Source organism: Podarcis raffonei, chromosome 14 (genome assembly GCF_027172205.1).
Source record: "Podarcis raffonei isolate rPodRaf1 chromosome 14, rPodRaf1.pri, whole genome shotgun sequence".
Taxonomy (NCBI): domain Eukaryota; kingdom Metazoa; phylum Chordata; class Lepidosauria; order Squamata; family Lacertidae; genus Podarcis; species Podarcis raffonei.
Window position 1 is genome coordinate 40060597 of NC_070615.1, and position 9296 is coordinate 40069892.

A 9296-nucleotide genomic window follows, 5' to 3' on the forward strand; every position below is an offset into this window, starting at 1 on the left:
TCCCCCAAAATCAATACAAAAGAGACCCTTGTTCTGAACCTCTAGGCCTATGAACAACTTACTTTAATAAGGGGAAAAATATATAAATAAAAAACTCATGGACTCAGCTTTAAAGCACTCAGGAGTCACCGTATTTCAGTTGAGCTCCAATTGAAAACTAAAGCTTTAGTTTTAAAGAACGAAATTTTAACCAACCACTCCCCAAACTCTTATAGTTTGCAGCATTGCAGCACATGGTCAATACAGTAACCACCTTTGTTGATGTGCCTATGATGTCCGGACAGTGTTGTGTCTCTGCACATTTTTGGAACATGTTGAGTTTCCTTTTGTTATCTTTTGTCAATTTTGTATTGAAATTCCACATAATGAAATTAAGATTTTGACCTTGGCTTTGAACTCAAACTTTGAAATTTGGTGAAACTGGGTTGTCCTGCTGGACAGCCTTATACCTGCTTACTGGGGAGCCAGCCCCTTCAGACTCAATGGGACTTATTTCTATGAAGACAGCACAGTATAAGACTACACCGTTAATATCAGTAGAAGCTTGTTTTGTAATTATAATTGTTCATTTCTTTCAACATTTGTATAAAATAATAAAGCATGCTAGGATCACATTTCTGAGGTACATTTTCATTTTCTAGATAGAATAAAAGCTTTTTGCAGCATTCAAGATAAGTGATAAAGCATGCCAGTAATTCATTAGGCATGTTAGGAAGTTCTTTGATTGGTCAAGTTTAAAATACAACCCCTTGCCAAGTATCAAATCATGTCTTAATTCAACTACTATTGCATGCCATCTATCAGTTCCAATAAATGTTCAGTATCATTGCAAGTCAATTGTCAAATATTGTCAAACTAGTTACCATTGCATGTCAGCTATCAAATAATATGAAATGCACAATATCGTCGCAAGGCCATTATCAAACATTGTCAGATCTTAATGCCATTGTATGTCAATCTATCAAATACTCTCCAGTGTCAGTGTGCAGCATTTTATTGCTCCAACCTCTAGAGTAATTTCCACCAAACATGCTTCAGCTGCAAACTCAGAATAGCCGACAAATATTTGATATCAACATTTGCACAAGAGGACGTTAAGCTTTTTTGAAAGGCAATTCTTTTTAATTAAATGTCATGCTTTTGTGGGAACAAGAAGAACCAAGGAAGGATCACTGCATGCTGCCATGATCCTAGCTCGTAATATGCTAGCCCAGTACTGCACTGGCTTTCCAATGCAGTAGCTTTTAAACCCTGAACAGGATGACACAATCCTTGTGTTCCCATAGCTTCTGCAGTGGACTTTTTGTTTCTCCCTCTCTCATAGCACTAGAACTTGGGGACATCCAATGATGCTGAACGTTGGAAGATTTAGAACAAGAAAAGAAAGTATACTTCTTCACAGTGCACAGTTAAACTATGGAATCCCCCCCTCCCAAATGTAGTGATGGCTACCATCTTGGATTACTTTTTTTTTAAAAAAAGAGAGGATAAGGCTTCCAGTTTGTTTCCAGACCCAACTCAAGATGCCCGTGTTAGCATTTAAAGCCCTCAATGACTTAGGCCCCAGATATCTGATAGACCACCTCCCTCCATACAGACCCTATCAGGTATTAAGATAACCAGAGGTGGATCTTTCGCTCTTGGAAGTTTGGGAATGGTGACCCAAGAGAAAGCATTATCTGTGGCACTGCTAAGTTGTGGAACTCCTTCTCCACAGAGGCACACCTTCACAAAATCATAGAATTGGAAGGGACCCCGAGGATCATCTAACTCAACCCTCTGCAATGCAGGACTCTGCAGCTGTCCCATACGGGGACCGAACTTGCAACCTTGGCATTAGCATCATGCTCTAACCAGCTTTCCAATGCTAAAGGCATATCTATTCTACCCTGGCCTTTGACACTTGACATTTGTGTTTTCAGGACCCACCCTATACCTAGGACTGTAATTTGTTTTAATTGCTTTTAATTTCTGGATTTTAAATTTCCGCATCCGGCACAGGGAACTGATGGTGAAGGGCGGGTGATGATAGTCGTGATAGCTATGTTCTTGCTCTAGTCTGCCTCTGAAAACCAGCAGTTGGAAATCCCAAAAGTGGGAATCCCAAGCGTACAATTACAGAGATAATCCTAGCAGAGAGGGTGACCGAAGCATCATTAGGTATTGCAGAGTTCTGCTTCTGCCATTGGAGATTTGTGAGCAGAAAAGTTCTGCCATCGGAAGCCTCCTCATTGTGACAGCTCTGCTGCCCTCACTTTGCCATTGATGCCCTAATGGTGGCAGGGCTCAAAAGTGGATGTCATACCCTCCAACGTTTCTCCAATGAAAATAGGGACGTCCCATTCCATAATGATAATTTTACTAATTATACCCCACACATCTTACTGGGTTGCCCCAGCCACTCTGGGCAGCTTCCAACATACATAAAAACACAATAAAAACATTAAACATTAAAAAAAAACCTTCCCTATACAGGATTGCCTTCAGACGGCTCAGGGGTCAGATAACTCCATACCCTCCAACATTTCTCCAATGAAAATAGGGATATCCTAAGGAAAAGTGGGACATTGCGGGATCATATCAGAAACCAGGATGGCTTCTCTACATGAGGGTTGTCCCTGGAAAATAGGGACACTTGGAGGGTCTGGGATGTGCCAGGGTGCATCAGCACAGATCACAGAAGGTGTTGGACCTTCAGGATCATAGTCCTCTGATTTCCCTGGAAAAACACTTACACACAAAGCCTGACAAGGGAGAAAAAATTGCTCCATCCCTGGAAGTATATTATTCTTCTATTGAAATAAAAGGGATGGGGAAAGACAAAGTTCCAATAACAGGATGGGGGAAAGGGGGAAAAAAGCTGCCCTGCCAGGATCTCCACCCCATGAGATCATTGATCCAGTTACCTCAGTATTGTTTACAATACTGAGGTGTCTGGTTTCCAGGGTTCCAAACAGGGGCATCTCCCGGGCCTACCTGAAACTCCAGGGATTGAACCTGTGGATGCTCCGCCACTGAACTACAACCCTTCTGCCCTGGCCAATGAAGGCTTAAGAAGTGGATGTTCCTCTGCCACTGACTATCGCTTCCCCCAGACCTCCACAAGATCACTCAGGTAGTCACCTTAAGCACATTCGGCTAGGTGTTCTTTCGTTCTGGCTCTCATTAATCCATCCCTATTCAAAAAAAAGTTGTTATGTGTCTGCTTCTCCCCTAAAATGTGACTACCAATAATATCTGCCAATCACATAAATTAAGTCCAGTTGCTGCCCTGTAGAAACTCCACTGTTGTCAAATTCTTTGTGTTACTACCTAGGAATATCAAATCAACTTATACTTACCAACTGATGCCAAAGAAAAGAAAACCTGGGGGGCTAGATTTTATTTCCCCCTTATATAGCCTTTGGAAAAGGAAATGTTTCTAAGGCTGTTTAATCAGCTTTATTTGTATAACTATATAACAAAAACTAACCTTTGGGGTAAGTGGACACATTTCCTTTTTCCTGGTTCTCAAATTTCTCCATGTTGCCAAAACCATAAATATCAAGTGGTGTGTGAAAAGAGGGGAGGGGTTTTTTTTTACAGCAAAATGTGGCTGTGCAGAATATTCCCATTCAGGGTTGCAGCCAGCCAGCCAGCCAATTCTGCTCAGAAGCTCCATTCCAGTCACCTCCTGGTCAGTCCCCATTCCACAGGGGCTGGCCTGCCCATAAAGTGGTGTGAGGCAGTTACCTCAGGTGGCAGATGCTCAAGGGGCAGTGCCCCACAGGCACGCCTCTCACCCTGCCACCACCAGCAGCAGTGCCAGCTTCCAGTGAGATCTCACAAAATCTCACGCGATCTCATTGTCATCTCATGAGATCTCACAAAGAACACAAAATCTTGCCAGAAGCCGCAATGGCTGGACACCACTTTGTGGCAGATGCGCCAACTCTAGGGGACAGAGGTGTCTTCGGCCCCCTCAATATTTGTTTGAAGGCAGCCCAGTCTCCTCAATGTTGAGAGGGCCTGGCATGACATCACAGAAGGCTGCACTGGCCTGTGTGGCACTGGGAGATGTGTGTGTATGGTGTCTGAGACCGAAGAGGAAGCCCCAAAAAGACCAGAGGCACAACAGGGCTTTGTTTAGGCTGCTCAGCCTCCCCGCCTGTTAGATGCTGGTGGTGGTTGCTTGTGAGTAAACAGGCATGACTCCGACCTGTCTTTTACAGGTTTTATTGTGCAAACTATTTACAGTGCAGATCTACCAAAGTTCATGTCCGTCTCAGTCACTTGCAGAATCTGGGAGTGGCCCCTTCCGGCTTCTCCCCCAGCATAAGAACTTTGGCACCCCAAGCCTCCTCCTCCCCTCCGTGCGTTTCTCCCCTCTGCGCAAGCTGGGCGACGGAAGTGGTGTGCTTCCCACCTGGCTAGGTGATGCGCTGGGGCTCTCAGCAGCATCCTTGAGGCCTTTCCTCACTTGGCTGGTCCCTTCCCTTTCTTCTCCACTGGAGGGGTGGCTTTTCTCACTGCTGGAAGAGGAACTGCTCCTCAGGAGCTTCGCAGGCTCTCTGTAGCCCAACAGTCCCCCTGCCTCCCTCCCCTGTTTCGATGGCAGTCCCCTGACACCGCCTAACAACTGAAGCAGCAGCAACAGCCATGTTCCTGCATATTCTCTGGCCTCCTGCCAGCCCCAGAGCTACAATTCCAGTTCTGGATATTTGGGGTACAGTATTTTTTTTAATTTTTGGAGAGTAGTGTTTTGGAGAGAGAGTGGCTGGGAGGACATTTAGAGGGTGTTTAGAAGGTATTCCTCACTTATGCAATTTTCACTTATGCATATGAGGCATAACCTCTTTGTAAGTGGGGAGTTGCCTGTATATATAGAAATAGAAATAAAAAGAAGCACAGACTGGAATTAGCTTGATTTGCCCGTCTTTAACCTTGGCAGGACACAGGCTTTTCACATTTTCTGATCTCAATTGGAACGAGTGATCCGCCTTGCAGTTTTGCCCTGTTATTTGACATTTCCCTATGATTATTTTACAATAAATAATAAGGGTCACAGACACCGTTTGAAGAGGAGAGCAAAAAGAAGCACCAAGCTCATTTTAAAAAATATATAAAAAATATAAAATATATGTTTGGCATTTCACATATCATATGATCTCCCTTTCTCTGCCACCCAAGAGCGCAACTCAATCTGTTGCCCAAACAACCTTGTGGTTACCTTCAGAACAGAAGCCAGTGGGATTCAGCAATGCCAGTTTGCAAACAATGATGCAATATTTTAAAAAAGTATAGGGAGTTGAATAGTTAGCTTGCTTCTCTTTTGCATGGACCATGCCTGGACCTTGGCTAACTCATTGAAGTAAATATTGGTCTTTGGAACAAAGCAATCTCAAAGCTGCCTTGGGATACTGAAGAGCTTTCAAAGAATTGATTGATTCAATAGCCGCAATTAAACAAAGAAAGGCTTGACTGTACATTAAGAAGTGTCAAGTAATTGGAGTTTAGCCACTCAAGATCTTACATCACTTCACCTGGAGACTGTTTGCTTCTTTCAAGGACTACTTCTCATCAGCAAATGCGGCTCTATTAAGGTGAGTGAAGCACTGCCAACCTCTGTTGCCCTCAACCAGCCCTTGCTTGCCTGTCTTCTTTCTTACAACCAATCAGGAGGTGGCTCTCTCTGTCCTTGGCTCTGGCTCCATCCACTCTTGGTCTCCCTGCTTTCCACCCCACCAGTCCCAATGTGTACCAGCCACCACTGCTCCTGATCCCTGACCCCCCCATTAAAAACTCATGCACATACATTGCCCCAAACTCCACCCACCCAACCTGCTCAACTTTCATAACACCATAGAAGGGAGCCTGAGGGTCATCTCAGCTAATGCAGGGATCTCAACTAAAGCATCCATCACAGATGGCCATCTAACCTCTGCTTAAAAACCTCCAAGGAAGGAGAATCCACCACTTTCCGAAGGAGTCTGTTCCACTATCAAACAGCTCTTGCTACCAGAAAGCTATTCATGATGTTTAGCAGGAATCTTCATTGGTTTGGGTCCTACCCTCCAAAGCAGGAGACAACAAGCTTGCTCAATCTTCCATGTGACAACCCTTTAGCTATTTGAAGATGGTCGTCGTATTTCTTCTGTCTCCTCTTTACCAGACTAAACATGCCCAACTCCCTCATAAGGCTTAGTTTCCAGACCCTTGATCATCTTGGTCACCCTCCTCTGCACACATTCCAGCTTGTCAATATCCTTCTTAAAATGGTGGTGCCCAAAACGGGACACAGGACTCCAGGTGGGCTCTGACCAAGGCAAAATACAGTGGAACCATGAGTTCCCTTGATCTGGACTCTAGACTTCTGTTGATGCAGCCTAGAATAGCATTAGCTTTTCTTATTGCTGGTTCACCCTGTTTCAGAAGGCTGTTTAAGAACATTATCATCCTGATCATTATTAAGTCATACTGAAACAAACAGCCATTTGCTACTATGTATAGGAATTTTCACAAAAATAGTCCCTGTGTGTTAAGGAAGGGAAAGGAGTTTTTATTTATTTATGGCCTTGATTTCCCACCTTTTTCTCCAAGGAGATCAAGGTGGTATACATGGTTCACCCCCCTCATTTAATCTCAACAATAACCCTGTTAGGTAGGCTGGGCTGAGAGGCAGCGACTGAACCAAGGTCATCCAATGAGCCTTCATGGCCAGTTGGGGATTTGAACCCTGATCTCACAGGTCCTAGTCCGACCCTCTACCAGCTTTTCTCAACCTTGGGTCCCCAGATGTTTTTGGCCTACAACTCCCATCATCCCTTACCACTGGTCCTGTGAGCTAGGGATCATGGGAGTTGTAGGCCAAAAACATCTGGGGACCCAAGGTTGAGAACCACTGCAGGACTAACCCATGGGTAGGCAGACTAAGCCCCGGGGGCCGGATCTGGCCCAATCGCCTTCTAAATCCGGCCCGCAGACGGTCCAGGAATCAGCACATTTTTACATGAGTAGAATGTGTGCTTTTATTTAAAATGCATCTCTGGGTTATTTGTGGGGCATAGGAATTCGTTCATTTTTTATTTTTTTATTTTTTCAAAATATAGTCCGGCCCCCCCACAAGGTCTGAGGGACAGTGGACCGGCCCCCTACTGAAGAAGTTTGCTGACCCCTGCAGTCTAACCACTATGCTACATTGTCTGGCTGTTCCAGTTGTCACTACCAATGCTCTTGGCAGTCACATCCAGGCTGAGTATGCATTCGGTGTCCTTGAGATGGGGCTCCATGCAAAGGGAAATCCTGGACCAAACATTGATATGTGGATAGAAGATGTCATAGCTGCCAAGCATGGGGTGGCAAGGTACACAGCTAGTTTGAGCATTCCTGCACCCCCCTCACTTTGTGGGGAAGGAAAAGGAAAATATTTTCAGTGGCCATTTCTCCCAACACACAAAATTTGCATGTGCCTGTTTCCCCAATTTTAGCAAAGCAACTTCCTCTAATAAAGTGCATTTTGGTATGCTATTTTTACTATTATATGTGCTTTTGTGTGCACTTCACTCTGGTGTATGCATTCTTTGTGCACACTATTTGGCTGGAGAACTGCGTTTTAAAATTAAGAAAAAAGCAAATTTGAGAAGAGGGTGGTGTTTTGGTTTGTCCCTTTTTAAAAATATGTGGATTTGGTAGGTTTGCCTTTAAATAAAAACTGGATCAAATTTCTTGCCATCTGTGGTTATACAAGGGAGGATGTAAGGAATCATACATATTCAAAGTTCCTAGAAAAACCTGCATCTTTAATTCAGCTTCTGCATCTTGCCATTTCATCTTCAGTTCAATCTATTCAACTCACTGGCAGCCCAACTTGCTGGTTATCTATGCAGGAGCTGAAGAAATGAGATGGCTAAAATTCAGTGCACCTTTGAGTAGGAGAGGGCAGGCTTTGGGCTTATGGGATCTAACCTTTTCCCAAAAATTCCAGGGTCAGCTGGAGCCAGGTTCAAATGGCAAAAGTCACATCCACACCACTGTGATGCAGCTTTAAACACTCCCAGCTTCCCCCAAAGAATCTTGGAAAGCTTATACCGTATTTTTTGCTCTATAAGACTCACTTTTTCTCTCCTAAAAAGTAAGGGGAAATGTGTGTGCGTCTTATGGAGCGAATGCAGGCTGTGCAGCTATCACAGAAGCCAGAACAGCAAGAGGGATTGCTGCTTTCACTGTGTAGCGATCCCTCTTGCTGTTCTGGCTTCTGAGATTCAGAATGGTTTTTTTCTTGTTTTCCTCCCCCAAAAACTAGGTGCGTCTTGTGGTCTGGTGCGTCTTATAGAGCGAAAAAAATGGTCGTTTGTTAAGGGTGCTGAGAGCTGTTAGGAAACCCCTATTCCCCTCACACAGCTGCAATTCCCAAAATGCAAGAATTAAAATTGCAAATGCTTGAGTTAATATGAAGTACAAACTGGGCATTTGAGCTGTGCCAACAGAAAAGCTTCATCAGAGCAGCCTGCAGACCTCTTTCTATGGGACGGGACACTTTCCTGGGTCTGCTTTGGTTAGCAACAAGGAAGCTGAGTTAGAAAGACTCAAGAGCTATTCCAGAGGCAGCTGAGGTTCATTGGGACCAGTGGGGCAGAAGGCGGGGAGATCAGCAGTGTGTGGAACCAGAGCCAATAATAATAATATTAATCATTTATTATTTATACCCCGCCCATCTGGCTTGGTTTCCCCAGACACTCTGGGCGGCTCCCAACCGAATATTAAAAACACAATACAGCATTAAACATTAAAAACTTCCCTTAACAGTGCCACCTACGGATGTCTTTAAAAGTCAGATAGTTGCTTATTTCCTTGACATCTGATGGGAGGGCGTTCCACAGGGCAGGCGCTACTACCAAGAAGGCCCTCTGCCTGGTTCCCTGTAACCTCACTTCTCACAGTGAGGGAACTGCCAGAAGGCCCTTGGCGCTGGACCTCAGTGTCCAGTCTGAACAATGAGGGTGGAGATGCTCCTTCAGGTATACTGGGCTGAGGTAGTTTAGGGCTTTAAATGTCAGCACCAACACTTTGAATTGTGTTTGGAACTGTACTGGGAGCAATGTAGGTCTTGGCGGCAGCTCCCAGTCACCAGTCTAGCTGCCACATTCTGGATTAATTGCAGTGACAGGCAGAGTCATGTCCTGATTGGTTGGCATTAAGAAGAGAGGCAGGTGGGGGCTGGCTCAGAAAAGACTGAGGTGGATAAGCCAGTTCTCCATTTCTCCATCATGGGCCCATCTCCACTCCTGCTGAGAATGATCATCACTGAGCCAAAACAC